The sequence below is a fragment of the Crocodylus siamensis genome, chromosome 4 (genome assembly GCF_052110815.1).
Source record: "Crocodylus siamensis isolate JL-2025a chromosome 4, ASM5211081v1, whole genome shotgun sequence".
NCBI lineage: Eukaryota > Metazoa > Chordata > Crocodylia > Crocodylidae > Crocodylus > Crocodylus siamensis.
Genome location: NC_143398.1, coordinates 113,641,048 through 113,657,774, shown reverse-complemented (window position 1 = coordinate 113,657,774; position 16,727 = coordinate 113,641,048). Strand labels below are relative to the sequence as shown.

Sequence of the window (16,727 nt, the reverse complement as noted above, 5' to 3'; positions counted from 1 at the left end):
CACATGCTAAGAACAGGTATAAACATTAAGTATCTTATTGCTTAGACAAGATATGGAGATCAGATCCTTGCAGAAATTATGATGCAAACTGAAATACATCACAATTAAAGTACTCAGAACACACTGTCTCTATCTAGCTATACTAAACTACATGTAATTTGAATCCAAACTTAGATAGAACACATGACACAGGATGCCTGGAGGCACAGGACTGAGTATGGAGACAATACAGATAACTGAAACCAAAAAAAGACACCAAGATGAAAGACACCGATGAACTAGATCACCAGTTTAAGCCTGGTGTACACACACACACACGCGCGCGCGCACACACACACACACACAGAGTTTAAACGCAATCTGTTTAAAAAAGGTTTTCTTGCTGTTTATACAGAGCTCTGGCAATTCCACAGTATCATCTGCAAAGAAGTAATCAAACTAATTAGCTTTACTAAATAGAATTAGCGTTTTATACTTTTTATAAGTTACATATTGCAGATTTAGGGGAAAAAATGAAGCATCAGCATGAAGAAACATACACAGCCATTAAAAGTAGAAGTATGCTATTCCAAATCCAACACAAGATGGAACCCAACAACATCAGAGGATAAATAGAGCACCATGGTGAATACCTGTAGCCATGTTACTGAGTTAACGATGGCTGCAGTTTTGCTTCTCATATTAGCATGACATGCCACTGCAGTCATGTATCAGCATCTAACGCCTGTCTGACAGTTCTAATCTACTGCTCACAGGAGCAATGTTATAGAAGATATTTCAAGAGGACTCTGGGGGTATTTGATCATTTACTAGTTCTTCCCTCACAGTGAAAGAAAGCATTTAAATGATCTGGCAAAAAGAACATTCCTAAGACAAAAAAGTGTTTGCCTTCCTAAAACAAAAAAAAGTGGAGGCCAACCTTTTTTGTAGACATACCACAAATTAGGTCCATGTGCTCCTTGAGTGCCACACTCCCATCCCCTTCCTCCACCAAATTGGCTACTTTGCTTTCCATTCCCTGCCCTGTGCTCCCTGCCTGATTGGTACTCTGTTTTCAGCTCCCTCCAATATCTGTTCTTGTGCTGCCCATCTACTCAGTCTGTTGTGCTACAAATGGCATGGGCAGCATCTGTGTGGGGCAAACATGTGCTGTAGGTTGGCATCTCCTGATATAGGCTATTTGAGGAATACATGTAGGGCAGACAGAAGAGCAACCACTGCCATGGTGACCAGAGGTAGGCCATAAATGGGAGGAAAGTGAAGAAGTACAATCTGAAGCTGCACAGGAACCCTTAATGGGACCCATGTATCCTTTTTAAATCTTTTGGAAAGGGATAATGCAGGAATGCATTACCAAGAAAAGGTAATGCAGCCCTTAGCAGATCTTAGGAGCATTTTAAAGTAGCAACAGGGCAGTATTGAGGTGCATGCTCTTGGTAATCAGGGCTGTTTGCTGACCCTAAAGACTTCGGATAACTAATGTAGCCAAGTTATACCCACCTGCCTTGTTTTGCATGAAATATTAAAGTAAAGGCAAAGTCCTCAGTGATAAATAAGGCTGGTCTAGCTGTTTGGACAGTTTAACCTACAGACAAACGGTTGTATGCTAAAGAAACTAAATTTGGAGCAAAAGTGAGACTCAAGATGTCAAGTAGCTATGCTTTTTAGGTATCAAATACTGTAAAAAGAATAGATTTCATACTTATAAGAGTACCAATTACTACTAGTCCCCATTTTGTTTTTCAGAAGGGAGCTGTTTGTTAGATTATTTAGAAATCAACCCATTTGGGGAAAAACAAGATTATATTTAAAATCTAGTACTGATGAACACTCTTAAGATACAGGAAGAGTGTTCAGTGAAACATGAATGTTAAACCTATGTTCATAAAATATCAGAATGGCAAGAAGCTATGTAAAAACTGAATACCAAAAAAACCCCTATCAACTTAATGGAATCATTCTGAAAGACATTTTAGGCACTTCACTGAACTCTCTCACCTTTTTATGACACCTTTTGCAAAAAAATTAAAACCCTTTGCAATATTTTGCCACGTTTTACATGCAGATTAAACATGATACAAAATATAGGCAATAAAGCCAGTTATGCATGGGTGTTTGCGTTGCAATTTTTAACTTTTCTCCACAACTTAAACATGTGCTGACCCAAGCTGTCAAATAGATATTGTTGATATTGCAACACTGCTGCTTGAGGTGAAGGTACTACTTGAAGTGTGAAAGGAACACCCCAACCTCCTACCACCAACCAAATGCACCTACAGTCTATAGTAGTGGTTCTTAAACTTACTAAGACTCAAGGAACCCCCTGGAAAATTACCTTAGCTTCACTCTTCTTTAGTGTACAAACATGTGATGAGGTAATAAGTAAGGCTAACAGCACTCTTTGAGTAAGTAGGTGCATCACAGAACAGGTCTAGGGAGGTGATACTTCCCCTCTATGCAGCACTGGTCAGGCTGCAGCTAGAGCACTGGATCCAGTTTTGGGCGCCGCACTCCAGGAGAGATGTAGATAGCCTGGAAAGGGTTCAGAGGAGGGTCACCTGTCTAGTTAAAGGCCTACAGAATAAACCCAATGAAGACTGATTGAGGGAACTGAATCTCTTCAGCCTCTGCAAGAAAAAGCAGAGAGGTTATGGGGGGGGACGGCAGGAATTAGGGGATACAATGTTTACCAGGGTGCCCATCAAGGTAACTAGAAACAATGGCCACAAACTGAGCGAGAGCAAATTTAGACTGGACATCAGGAAAAAACTCTTTACAGTGAGAGTTGCCAAAATATGGAATATACTTCTATGGCAGGTGGTGCTGTCCCCTACCCTGGAGATACTCAAGAGGAGATTGGACAAAAACCTGGCTGGGGTCATCTGACCCAGCACTCTTGCCTGCCCAGGGCAGGGGGGTTGGACTCGATGATCTAATAGGTCCCTTCCGACCCTGAAAATCTATGAAATCTATAAGAACTATTCTTTTATTACAAAGAACTGAAGAGAGACCACAAGTCTGGGTTTAATCTTGCAACTACATGTTAGGCTTGAAGAGTTTTACAACTGAAGCTTGAAACAACCTTAAAAAGATCTCGTGGCATCCCAAGGTGCCACAGCCTCCTAACACATTCCTTGAACTGAAGAAATAAGTTTTAAAAAAATTTTGAAAAAAAAAAAAAAAAATCTCACTTTACTGACTTTTTACATTCTCCACTATCAGCCACCAAAACCAACTTACAAGAAAAGCTAGCATGAGATGTCATTCAGTTTAAAGTGGAACTCCTTTTGCAACCTCTACAGGAACAGCCTATAACAGAATTTAGGACTCTGACATGACAAACTCTAATTATTCTGCCACACTGCTTTTCAGTTGGATTGTATATACTGTTATCCTAACCACTAACCCATCCTTCTCTTAAAGCTTAGAAGCCATGATTCCTATTTTGTTGGTTTGCTACTACCATCTAGAAAACACTTCCTTAACCAAGCCTTTCCCAGAAAGTTAAGTCCTTTTATACAGAAAGAGAAATTACTTCTTTAGTTTCAGATCCGAGCTAGGGATATGCAAGTCTAGAATGCATCCTGGGCTGAACCCCCAAATAAGGGGTATGATATGATTGCATATAAGGCTGTTTCCAAGTTCTTACACATGAACTAAAGTTTACACAAGAAATAAGCATCCAGTAGCACACGTGATTTAAGTACAAATTATCCTTAAGTTACTGGAACACATGCTAAAATAAAGGTGCTTCAGCAGAAATGACGATTAGGATGTGGTTTTGTTCATGTACCCAATTAAATGCATCAGCCCCATCTTAAAAGTCTACAAAGTGCATTAAATTAATCTGGTGATAGCTACATTTGCTTAAGGTTGCTACCAATTTAAAGTCTGAAAAAGGCAAGAACAAGTTGCCCAGGTTTCTTGCAAGCTACCTACATGGAAACATTAACAAATGCAAGATATTCCGCCCTTCATATCTTATTTCCATATTGTTCATCTTTAATTGGTAAGGCATGTCCTCATGCAACCTAAAATAACATCACAGGAAGTTTGTGCTCATGTTAGTGAGACCTTTATCATTAGTTTCATTACACTGAGCATTTAGTTTAAAAACTGAATACACACTCTATGCATTTGTTCATTACACAGTAACTTCAAATCACAACACACCAGTCTACTAAAAAGGGGGGAAAATGTTTTAAATATGCAGAATTATTTGCAAAGAAAAACCCTTTCCCAGAATTACTAATGATATCCATCTCTATATATGGATACAAAAATAAACATATATAAATATAAAACCATTAGGACTAGTACCAAATCACATTCCTAATCAAATCTGTTTTGAAACTTGAAATATGGGCCACAGAAGCTTTGCATCTTCAAGCCCACAGTTGGAGTTGCTAGTCACATTAGAGGGGTGAGTGATATTCTAATGTAAATAGTCTTTACTCCATAGCATCCACCAGATGAGCCTGGACTCAGTCACGTTCTAGACCAGTGGCTCTCAACTTCAGTAGACTCAAGGAATTCATTGGAAAATGCCAAACCCTCACTCATTTTTCACTACAGGAAAATAATAGCAATTCTTCTGTTACAAAGCACTCAGAAAAACCAAAACAAATCCATCTCTGACACTATGGATTTGAAATCTCTGGCTTTATCCCATGAATCATCCATAGGTGTTCACGCACCTAAAAACTGATGTCGCACTTACAAGGATCTCATGGGTGCTGAATCACCCTGGTTGAAAAACATTGTTCTAGGCCAGTGGTTCCCAACCTTTTTTATACTGTGGACTGGCATGGGAGCAGGACGGGGCACACAGGGTCCACTACCTCCCCCCCGGGGCTGCTCCACTGCCCAGCTTTAACCCCTCATGCAACTGCTGACAGCGGAAGCTGGTCACCCGGGTGGACAGACAGAGGTCAGAGCAGGGGGTTCATGCCATGACCTGGCAGCCAACCTTTCATGACTGGATACCAGACTGCAGCCTGGTGGTTGGGAACCTCTGTTCTATGCAAAAGAGTCAACTGAATGCCCTGCTAACCTTATCATTCCCTTCATAATGAGCTATTAGTATAATGTATTCCCTGCAAGTTTCCTTAGTCAAAGTTGTATTGCATGCCATGACATAGGCGCACTAGATGCAACACCCCTTAAAAGTAAGGCAAAACTTCAAAAAGGCAAGATTCTGTAATCAATGCCCTGTAATTATTTTATAAAAAGCCACACCTCCCAAAGACATCCATCTTCACCAACAGCATAATGTCCTGCCCTTAGCGCTCTGAAATTAATTCCATGGTTCAGAAAGACAGAAAAATAGACCCAGCATACCCAGTGCGGGCACATGAATCCTTTCCTTGTTAGCAGATATTCCGTAGGCATACTTTCTAATTTGGGAAGGTTTTTGGGTAGATGTGATATCTTATATTAGATCAACTGAGTAGTTGGAAAAAAGTTCTTTGCAAGCTTTCAGGCACAATGACCCTTCTTCAGACATAGGAAGTCTCCGCTGTTCTGAGACTCCAAGGAATGGAGTTTAAAAATGTCCAGCTTTACCAATAGTCTCCTTCCCCCCTCCCATCAAGCAAAAACTACACAAAGAATCCACCAGATCATTAATATACCTGGAGTTTTCAACAGCACTGAAAATACATTACTTGGATCAGTCAGCAGCCTTCAAGCAAGTGTCATTAACCCATGTATGCTCTCTCTCATTCTCCATGAGAAACCAATTTTACCTGGAACTCTGAGTTTGCCTTTATGACACAAAGGAAATACCACAGCTCTTGACTTCAAAATGTGGGATAAAAGCTGAGTTAGAACAGAATTTTACAGCTACAAAATAAAGCCAGCCAATATACTTAATATCTCTGCTATCCCAATTCATCTCTGACTGATTCTTAATCTTGGGGCTATAGTTTCTTTTCTAGACTTAAAAAAATTGTTTACATTTTATTATTCTACCTTCCACTCTGAGCTGGCACAATTGCCACAACACACGTAAATAATCCGAAGGGAGAAATGGGTGTATAACAAACACTACATTTCTGCAGAGCAATTTACAAAGGAGTACTGAAGGAAGAGAGAGGGCCCATTATGACAGATGCAGAATCAAACTAGAAGTCACCATGATGGAAAAGAGTAAAAGGAAAAATTACCAGGATGTCAGGAAGACTTCAAACTCCTCTCCCCACACAAGACACCCTGAGAAGCGCCCCATAAAAAGGTTTAATTTGTAATAAGCAAGCTCTCAGAAGTCATCATGATGTTATTAGCAGGAATGGCACAAGCTCTTGGAAAACATTAAGTACTGGAGCTACAGCAGTAAATTTGTAAGAACTGACAGAACTCCCAGACACCAAGATGCCTTTCAGAGACAATGACTGACTATTTGGACACTATGTTGACTCCACATTCCTTATGTAAAATATGCATTTTCCCTTAACACCGATTATGAAGCAGGTCAGACTTTAAAAGACAGGCCTTTGGCTGTCTTTATTTTGCCTGTTTTCTTCATTTTGGACATTACTCCCTTCTCAGAAGCTAACCACAGAGCTTGTTATGCACCCAAGGGAGAGAGGGCTGAAAGCCAGTAGCTGGCACCTTGCCACTTAATTACTTAAGTGATGTCCAAACAAGTTCTCTCTTTTATTTCTACCATAATGTCCCATTTACACACAAGCTGTTTACCTAGAAACTAAACCATGCAGAGAACGGCAGGAAAGCAGGCACACAGGCAGCCTGGCATTTTTACCATTCACCTAACCCTCTGACACTGGTGCACAACTAAGGACCTGAACATGCATTTCAAAAGTATAAAACCAAATGAATACATTACTTGCAAATACGCTGTTCTTTAAAAATCAGGTCAGCACTTTCTCAGCCCATGATATCAGGAAGCAACATATTCCAGTAGGGGCACCAACTTTCACACTCAAATGTGCCTAGAAATCCACCAACCCAAGAAAGCAAGACAGAGTATTAAAACTTTGCATAAATACATCTTAACTGACTGGCTTTCTTGCATAGGCACAATGGCTGCTTACCACTCCACCCAGGAAGAGCACAGACCATCTGCAGATACTTCCTCAGCCTGACAAAGGGTGTTTGTGCCCAAAAGCTTGCCAAGAAGATTTTTTCCAACTATTTGAGTTGGTCTAAAAGATTGGGTAAATCTGATAAGAACCTTGCTTACATAAACACAGTAACTTTATGTACCATATTTACTTGCATCTAAGTCTACCTTAAACTTAAGATGCCTCCCCAATAATTAGATTATATATATGGAAAATCCATAAATTAGTTATAATTTTCTGAGTATAGAATGTAATTATCAGAGGACTGTCCTGAATTTGTCCACCTCCCACTGTTACAACAGGGGAAATAGTGGCAGGGGAGAGCAGGGATATGTCAGTCAAATTGCCTCCTTGCCCTGTGCCCCAGCTCCACTTCTTCCCACTGTAGCCTTCCTGCCCCAACCCCAGCTCCCCAGTCTCTGCCCCTTCCCTCCCATCCCCCCCACTGACCAACACTGCTGGGTTCTGTTCCCTCCGAGAACTCAGCATGTGAAAGCTCAGTCCTTGCAGACCACAGTGCTGTTGGCGCTCCTGATTGGTTGGGCAGGCAATGCAGCAGTGTCACCACTGCTGATTGGCTGGTAGGGGGACTGAGTTTCCATGTGCTCCCTACTTGGGCGGGAACCCAGCCAAGAACCAAGATGCTCCTGATGGGGGTGGGGCTGCAGAGGGCAAGCAGCTGGATCTGACTCCAGCCCTGACCCCAGACTTGGGGCCAATCAGGGTCACAGCAGCCCCTTTGTACACCAGCGTAAGATAAAGGGCTTTTTCTCTCCCACACTGATTGGGGTGGGGGGGAGAAACCTCATCCTAGACATGAGTAAATACAGTATTATATAATGCTGCAGACTGCAGCCAAGGTAGGAAGCAGATGAGCTTCATAAGCAGCCAACTGTGAGATGCCCCACAGCAGACTTAACTATCAAAAATAAGCATCAGGTACTAGGTCAGAGTAAAGAAATGCACTCAGACAAACCTTTAGTTTTAAACCCGCTACCAACCTCCTTGCTCCAACTATTGAATAACTTTTTCTTTCAGATAGAAGCCTGCCAATATTCTCGAAACAGAACAGCTGTGGCTAGACCGGGGTGGGCAAGACATAGCCTGCCAGGCCATTCTATCCGACCTGCGGGGCCCCTAAAAAAAACGTAGAAAATTTAGATTTATCTTCCCTGGCTGCCTATCATGCGGCCCTCAATGGCTTGCCAAACCTCAGTAAGTGGCCCTCCGCCCGAACTAATTGCCTGCCCCTGGGCTTAACCCATGTTTTGCACTGCTTTTTAAACTAATTGCCCTTAAAGATTAGCAAAATCTAATCTTTATTGTCATTAGATTCACAAAACTAAAAGAGTTACCCTACGAAGTGCACATGCCTCTTCCTGTCTCCTAGCTTTGAAGACTGCATTCATTTTCATAGGAAGATCCACAATTTGGAGGATTACTTTCAAAAAGCAGACAGCAAGAAGCAATGTGGGTCTACATTACTGGAAGTTACCCCAAGCCCTATTCTAAAGCTTTAATGTACAGGCAGCAAAGCACAAAGACATGCCCCTTCACGTAAAAACATCAGGATTGCAAGAAATATCAAAATTATGCAAGATAGAATGAGTCAAGGGAGTGCCTCATTATCACACAGTATCTTTTAAAAAAAACTGAATATTGCCAAGCTTAATCGTACACATAGATTTCTCTTGTCACTCACAGATTAACAGAAAAATATTCCCATCGGTAATCACTAAAATTTATTGAAAGGAGACATAAAAAATAAATCTGCAATAGGGATAAGGAAATCTCACACGCACACGTGCGGAGGCTGTGCTGCAGGTGGGAGCTCTGGCTGTGCCATCTGTGCAATGCTCCTCTGGCAGCAACTTGGGCTGCTGCTGCAGGAGCTGGGGGCCATGTTGGTGGGGCTGTGGGCAGCTAGGATCCCAGCACTGCTGGTTGCTCACTCTTCCCAGGTCCCAGCCGGGGATCCAACACCAAACTCCTGGTGAGCCTGGGCCAGCCTGTGTGATTGGGGCTTAACAGGAGTTTGGCCCCTGCCCCAGTCACACAGGGATGGAGCCAGCCAGGGGCTCTGGGACCATAGGGAGAGGCAGCAGCCTCCCAGTCAGTCTGGGATGGGAAGCAGTTTCCCACTCTCCTTTAGGGAACAAGCCCCTCCTGGTGGCCACCGGTAGAGGAGTGACCTGCCTCCTTGACAGTGATGGTCTCTTGCCCCTCTAGACAGCACGGGGCAGTGGCTGGGCCGGGCCAGGCCAGAAACTATGGGAACACAGGGAGAAGCAGCATGCTTGGGGCAGGTTATATGGGGTTTACCCCAGGGCCCAGTCACTGCCCCTGTGCTGCCTGGAGGGGTTGAAGGGTGTGGCCATCAAGGGGCCAGATCACCCTTCCGCTGGTGCCCACCAGTCAGGGCTTACCCCTTAAAGGGCCACAGTCTCTCTCCATGTTCCCAGAGCTCCAGACTGCTGCTGCCTTCCTCTTCTGCTCCCTGCCCACCCAGCTCTTTCCTGATGAATGAACAGAATGATTTAAAGCAGGTATTCACTTTTATATGTTTTAACATGCAATTTTATAGCACTTTGAACAATATACTGTCATTACTAAGTTGTCCGCCTCCTATACCCCTAATTTCATGCAATCCTGAAAATTTAAATTTATATATATAGGTATATATATGTATTATCAATAAAATCAAAAGAACAACTTAAAAATAAACATTTGTTTTAGGCCTCAAAATTATAGAAATAAAAATTGAGTTGTGTCAAGCCTAAGTATCTTATGCCTAAGCCACAGATGTAAATGGCTATAGTCCTACAAACATAACAACAGGCACGTATACATCTAGCTTACTGTTCATGCTGAGTGCAAGGTCACAACAGGTTTCTTTTAATATTCTATCCCAGCAATAAATAGATATCCACATATAAAACAGCTGGATGACAGCATTAGCCTACTAATATTGTTGTTTTAACAAAAGAAAAAACAAATACAAAACACCATCAAGAAAACCTACCCAACCCTGCTCCAGAGCAATAAGGCAGCTTTCCCCCACAGATCCAGTAAGGAGAACAGAAAATACCAGACTCCTGACACCCATCTGAGGAGTCAACGGGTAATACAAATGGCCTTACCTTCAAGCATTCTCTGTCCTAAATAGAGCAGTAGTGAAATATTTTCCATCTAGGAAAAGCTAAACAATTCAGCCCATTGTAAAGAGTCAGTGCCAAGTCCACGCAGAGCACAGGTAAGTTTGGAGGAGACACTAAAGGACAAATCTGATTAACTGGTCAGCAAAGGGAGAATAGTGCAAAATTCAGTTCTGAGGTGGGGAAAAAAAAGAGAACATGCATGAATTTGTTATATGCAGAAGCAAGCAAGTGTACCCATGCTTGTATGCATGGGCAAAGGTGTGCATGGCTGCACTGAGAAAAGATGGTTGGGCAAGTTGTTCTATGTGGTAAAAGTGATAAGTAGATTTTTGCCTGGCTTATTTAAAAAAAAATCTTGCAAAAAAACTAAGATTATGCAAGACATCCTTATCACAGTCCAATATTAGGATATGCAAATGTGAATATCCATTGCTTTATATACAGTATTTTTCACTGGAAAAATAGTGAGGGGAAACATTGGAAGCAGAGTTTTCTGTAATAGGTTGTGGCAGAAGATGCTTCAATGCATTTAGAATAGTTACCAAGACACAATAATAGCCTTTTAAAGGTATATAGATTTGATTATGAACTAATTCACTCAAATACTGTTTTAATATCGTGAAAAACTCTACATCGCCAAATAGCTTCAAGATTTCCTAGAATGTAAGCGTGCATCTCCATCTCCAAATCTTACTGGCCAACATGAAGCCACAATCACCTACCAACATCATCTAAAACATTTTTTTTCCTCTGGCTGAGGAATACAAGATTGATCAATTGATACCATGCTCTCCGATTATGGCATAATACAGCAAACGGTTTCTTTCAGTCCATTACTTCAGCTCAACCATATGCTCTCCTGTTTGGCACTAGGTAAAGGTAGCCATTAGCTGGCTTTAGTTGTTCCTGCTGCCTCAAAACTTCCTTGCCTCTTGTTAGCATTTCCTGACTACCTTCCATTCTCACAGGGCTTGATTAACTTTGCTAATAGAGAGTTACAGCAGCTTGCACATTCCCAGAGGACTCCATTAGGTTTCATGGCCACTGAAAACTATTTGAATACTACTGTAAATTTCTCTATGCCAATGTAACACATGCCAACCTACCGGCGCAAAGACATTTTTATGCGAGTGATCTACAGCTTTAAAAACCAAGTGATCCCCATTATCAGTCAGCATCCTGGATTCACAAACAAACAAACATTTTCAATGTTTTTTTCTTGAGCAGTCTTGAACTCAGCACATTGGGGAATCTTGACTGGTTGGAAAAATGGAAGGCCAATTCTCTTTCATGAGGAACACTCTGTTACAAAAGAGCTAAACACACAAACTGTAGAAGATAAGAACTATTACAGGAAATGCCACATACATACAGCATCTAATCTGCTTAGTTATTTCATTCCTATATCAGACAGTTCCTACTCAAGCAGTTTTAAGAGAAAAATCAAGCAATCTAGAAGCTAAGATTTAGATGGGGAGAAAGGGAGAATGCTCTCTTCCTTTCCTCATCATCTCTCCCCAACTCAGAACAAACAATTCAATAAAAAATAGTGAAGGTTTTATACCATTCCACGTGGTGGTGGAAACCTAAAACAAAACAGCACCACATGTGTGTTCAAAAACCAGGAAGTACAACTGACTTGTAAATTAAATTTCTGTTTTGACTTAACACCTGTTATGAGAAAACTATTGTGTTGACAGTGGCCCCATAAGCTTTGAGGTCCTCAATACTACCAGTGCCTGCCTGATTAAGTCAGTTATTCATCACCTCTTATAGTAAGTAAAAGCAGCCTCAGTAGAGGAAACTATTTGTCAAAAGAAACAGCACCTCACACACCAACTGCTACCTCACAACACAAGAGAATTGGTGGTTCTCAACCTTTTTAAACTCAAGGAACCCCTCAGAAAGTGGCAGGTTTTAGTTCTTATTTTTTGACTACAGTAAGGAAAAAAAAAAAAAAGAGACCAATTCCTCTGTCGCAAAGAACTCAGAAAGACCACTGCAGGTCAGAATTTTCTGTTAATACTACAAAATCCTATTTGAAACCTCTGGGTTTACCTCATGAATTGTGTTTGCCACATGGCACCCTGGTTGAGAATCACCACACTAGTGACTTACATTTACAAAGAAGTTTTTGCCAGGCTCTGTGCTCTCACAGTAAACCTTGGAGCTTAACCCAGTTCATGCTGACAGGATAAGATGAACATTTAATTTTATGTCAGGTCATGCAGGTGGCATGTCTAGTCAGTATTTATCTTGGCAAGTTTCTTCTGTGGCTCAGTTTTGTGACCCAAGTGTGTCAGGAAAAACACTGCACACTTCACTAGCATAATACAAACATTTGTTGAAATTGGCATTTGAGGGACCAACAAACCAAAAAAAAACAGGTAGACAAGAACTAACAATTTTTTGGCCACCTAACTTTGATCCTTTTTCCAAATTTACCTATTTATAAGTCTTGTTTGCCAAGGCAACATCATTACATGCAAGAGAAACTTTAAAGCCTTTATTATAAAAAAGTTAAAAAAAGGTGAAAATTGCAAGAGTGACCCCCCCATCAGGAACAAAATATCTGTATCACCAGTAACTGAAACCTCCCTCCCCCAACACACTTCAAGGGGATTACACATTTAGGACTAGCCATCTGTCTGCCCCCTTGCACAATGCCCCTCAATAAGCCCAGCATGATGCAAACTTGTCCACATTTTGCTGCAAGATGAAGTGTCCAAACTCAGCTAAGACCCATGCCTGGTCCAGGAAGTCAAAGAGTTAGAGCCAGTCCCTGCAACTAAAGCGACACAGGTTTTCCACCAAACATCCAGCTAAAGAGCTTTCATAACCACTACCAAGCTATTGCATTCCCTTACGCAATGGCCTCAGCTTCCTACACTTGTGTTACTACCAAAAAGGCCACCTAGGGACTCCATATCCAGGCTCTCAAACCTGGAACATTAGTCTTTCTGTTTATAATCCTGTTTTTACTTAATCATTTCATTTATTGGTTACATTACAATTACTTAAAGCAAAGCCTGAAAGCTTTCTGACAAAGGTTCTTTGACAAGAAACAAGGGTTTCCCATGATGCAAACAAATCTGCTTGTTTCACATCAGAGACGGCACAGTTATACAACCATATATGCTTAAAATGCCTTTTAAAAAACAAACAACAACAACAAAAAAAGCGAACAAGAGAGCCATTAATATTCCAAGGTTTTATATTTTTGTTGGAAATGCTTTGTAGGTTTCATATCTACTGGAAAGAAGCAAGATCACCAAAACTCCACATCCTTATCCCCACATGCGAACTCACAATGACAATATGGTGCCAAGTATTATGCTCCCTGCTTCAGAGTATAACAGCAGCTCTATACCTGTGCAAATACAGGCTTCTAGAGGCCCATTTTGACTCACCATCCTTTTTACCCACTGTAAAGAAGTTGGACATTGGGTAAGTTTTTATGTTACTGGCCTACGCTAGCACCACCACTACTCATAGTGCAGTTGCACTGAGGAGAAGCTGAACAACATCCAGTATTTCTTTTTCAAATCAGTACTCATGAGTCTAAAAGGTACAAGACTAATTTTGCCAATCATGCAACTGCATCCTAGTGGTCCTAGAATAAGCATATCGTTAGCCAGCAAGCAACAAATGTTACTGGTGTACTTAAAAAAAGAAAAGAAAAGGAAAAAAGTGACTTTGACAATAAGAAATTTTTCATTTTAAGAGGTATCATCTATTTGCCATGAGATAGATTCAGTTCCCAAAAGTCAGACTGCGTACAAAGAACTCACCTTAACATTCTCAACTAAGAGCATGCTAAACATTAATTCCTCCCTTTTACAAGATAATAACTGAGCAACTATACTCAGAAGTCAGCTTGGAAACCTGGATGAGCAGAGACTGTTTGTGGGATGTGGAGCTTTTAACCTTTACAGCATTAGCTGAGATCAAGACCTGTTTAGCAAATCTGCCTACCGAGGGATCAGGCCAAACACAGCAATTTTTTGTCTACATTTGACCAATTGCTAATTATTTAAGCCACTGATTTCTTTAAACAAAGTTTATCTTTGTCACTTAAGCCAGCAGTAATCAATGGAAATGATGCCAACTCCAAATGTTCTTAAACTTCAAAATGGCTAGTTCTGTGGGAGTGTTATCTTATTTGGGGTGGGCTAGAAAGGCAAGTGTACACTGGTGTAAATACAAAGTGTAAACTGGTGTAAAAGGAGATGCCATATTGTATAGCTTTGTACAGGTATAACTAATAGAAACCAGAGGTAGTTTTTTGTCCTGCCCTGACTCCAAACTATTTATAAGTGCACCTTAAACTAAGTACTTGTATATGGTGGGCCTGTACTTTGACTTAATAGAATAGCGCAGAGGCAGAAAAGGATCTTGGAGTCATTATTGATGCCAAGATGAACATGGGCCGACAGTGTGGGGATACAGTCAGGAAGGCCAACTATACTTTGTCATGCATCCACAGATGCATCTCAAGCAGGTCCAAGGAGGTGATACTCCCCCTTTATGCGGCACTGGTCAGGCCGCAGCTGGAGTACTGCATCCAGTTCTGGGCGCCACACTTCAAGAGGGATGTGGACAACATGGAGAGGGTCCAGAGGAGGGCCACTCGCATGATCAGGGGGCAGCAGGGCAGGCCCTAGGAGGAGAGGCTACGGGACCTGAACCTGTTCAGCCTCCACAAGAGAAGGCTGAGGGGGGATCTAGTGGCCTGTTACAAACTAGTCAGAGGGGACCAGTAGGCATTGGGGGAGTCTCTGTTCCCCTGAGCACTACCAGGAGTGACTAGGAATAATGGTCACGAGCTGGCAGAGGGTAGATTCAGGCTAGCTATCAGGTGACGCTACTTCATGGTCAGGGCGACTAGAATCTGGAACCAACTTCCAAGAGAAGTGGTAATGGCTACTACCCCAGGGGTCTTTAAGAGGAGGCTAGAGGAACACCTTGCTGGGGTCAGTTGACCCCAGTACTCTTTCCTGCCATGGCAGGGGGTCAGACTCGATGATCTGCTCAGGTCCCTTCCAACCCTACCAACTATGAAACTATCTGGCAGTTTAGACAAGGACAAGTCATCAGCCAACACCAAACTAGTAACATGGTTCTGAACATTACTATACTAGTAAAAAACAGCACCTCAGCAGCTGTTAGCTGGCAGGTCAGCTAAAAGACTTTAATAGGGTCCATTTACAGTAGCAATACGTGTACAGTGCTCATGTAATAATGCACTAGTGATACATTATAATAGATTATGTAAATTTATATTATAATATTATTATAATAATAAGGGAGAGCTGAAGGACAGGAGGCAATGGTGGGGGTGGTGCCAGGTGTCACAGGGAGGCCTGGACTCATTCCTCTCTAGTATAACAATAATAATATATATTAGGCCTGAGCTGCCTGCCACATGCTGTCAAACAGCCCCCAAGACATGCGAATTTAAGTTTTGTTTTTCTTCTTAATAATATATTTCATGTTCCAAGTCAAATCAGACAAATCCATTCCAAATTGCATTCAACGGAGCAAAACTTGATCATTGCAAAACCTGTACTGACTGAGCAGGCAGAACTCAATCGTTCCAAACACCACATACAGCACTGCAAACAGCAAGCACCTTCCATCCCAGACTTCTCACCCTACGGCTTCAGATATTCCCAAATCAATAGGCAGGCATCCTACATGCAGGCCCAAGCCCTACGTGCGGGCCCCGAACCCGCGGCCCCTGGGGCGCAGCAAGGGAGGGGGGGCACCTGGACCCCCGCAGCCACTACCCAGAAGGTCCGTGCGACTTGCCGTGCCTCGCATCCCCTTACCTGGCCCCGCTGTCACCCCATCTCCTCTGGCCACCGCAGGAGCAGCCGCCACCATGTGTGGCTGCCCCCAGATACTACAGACAAACTTCCTCCACCCCAAACTCTTTAGTCCAGGACTTCAGATAGTCCCTATGCATGATCTTGGCCCACAAGTATCCAAGTCCAACAGCAACTGGTCCTCCAGCACACCAGGGAGGGAGAGTGGAAGACAGCCAGCCTCCCTCATGAAGGGGAGTAAACACCTTTCACAGGCTCGCCACTCTTTGCTCACAAGGAAGGGTGACCCACCAGGTGGTGAGGGAAGCTGGGGTCCTCTTCACAACCCCTGAGCAGGACAGCTCCTGGCTCCAGCCCTGCAGCACTCCAGCCCCTCTTCGCTGCCCTGCCAACTGGCTCCTCTCGGGGTGGACACCACCTTCTTCACCCCCGCGTCTTTGAGCACTTCCAGTGCCCCTTGGGGGTGTCAAACGCTGGTTTGGGGGGTGCCACCCCCACGGGCTCCTCTCTGCGGGCACCTCGCCCGCCCCGCGCAGCCCACTCCCAGCCCAGCCGAGCGGGGACAGCAGAGGTCCGGGCGCTGCTCGCTCAGGCAGGATTTTTAAAGGGGGGGGGGGCGGCGCAGAGCCATGTCTGGCGCGACAGGTGCGCCTGGC

The 16,727-nt window shown here is 42.8% G+C and overlaps 1 protein-coding gene across 1 annotated transcript in view; it reads right to left on the bottom strand.

Annotated features, from left to right (window-relative positions):
• Positions 1–16,727, bottom strand: part of ADIPOR2 (adiponectin receptor 2) — a 75,910-nt gene that overhangs the window by 58,891 nt on the left and 292 nt on the right. The gene's annotated exons all lie outside the window — the stretch shown is intronic.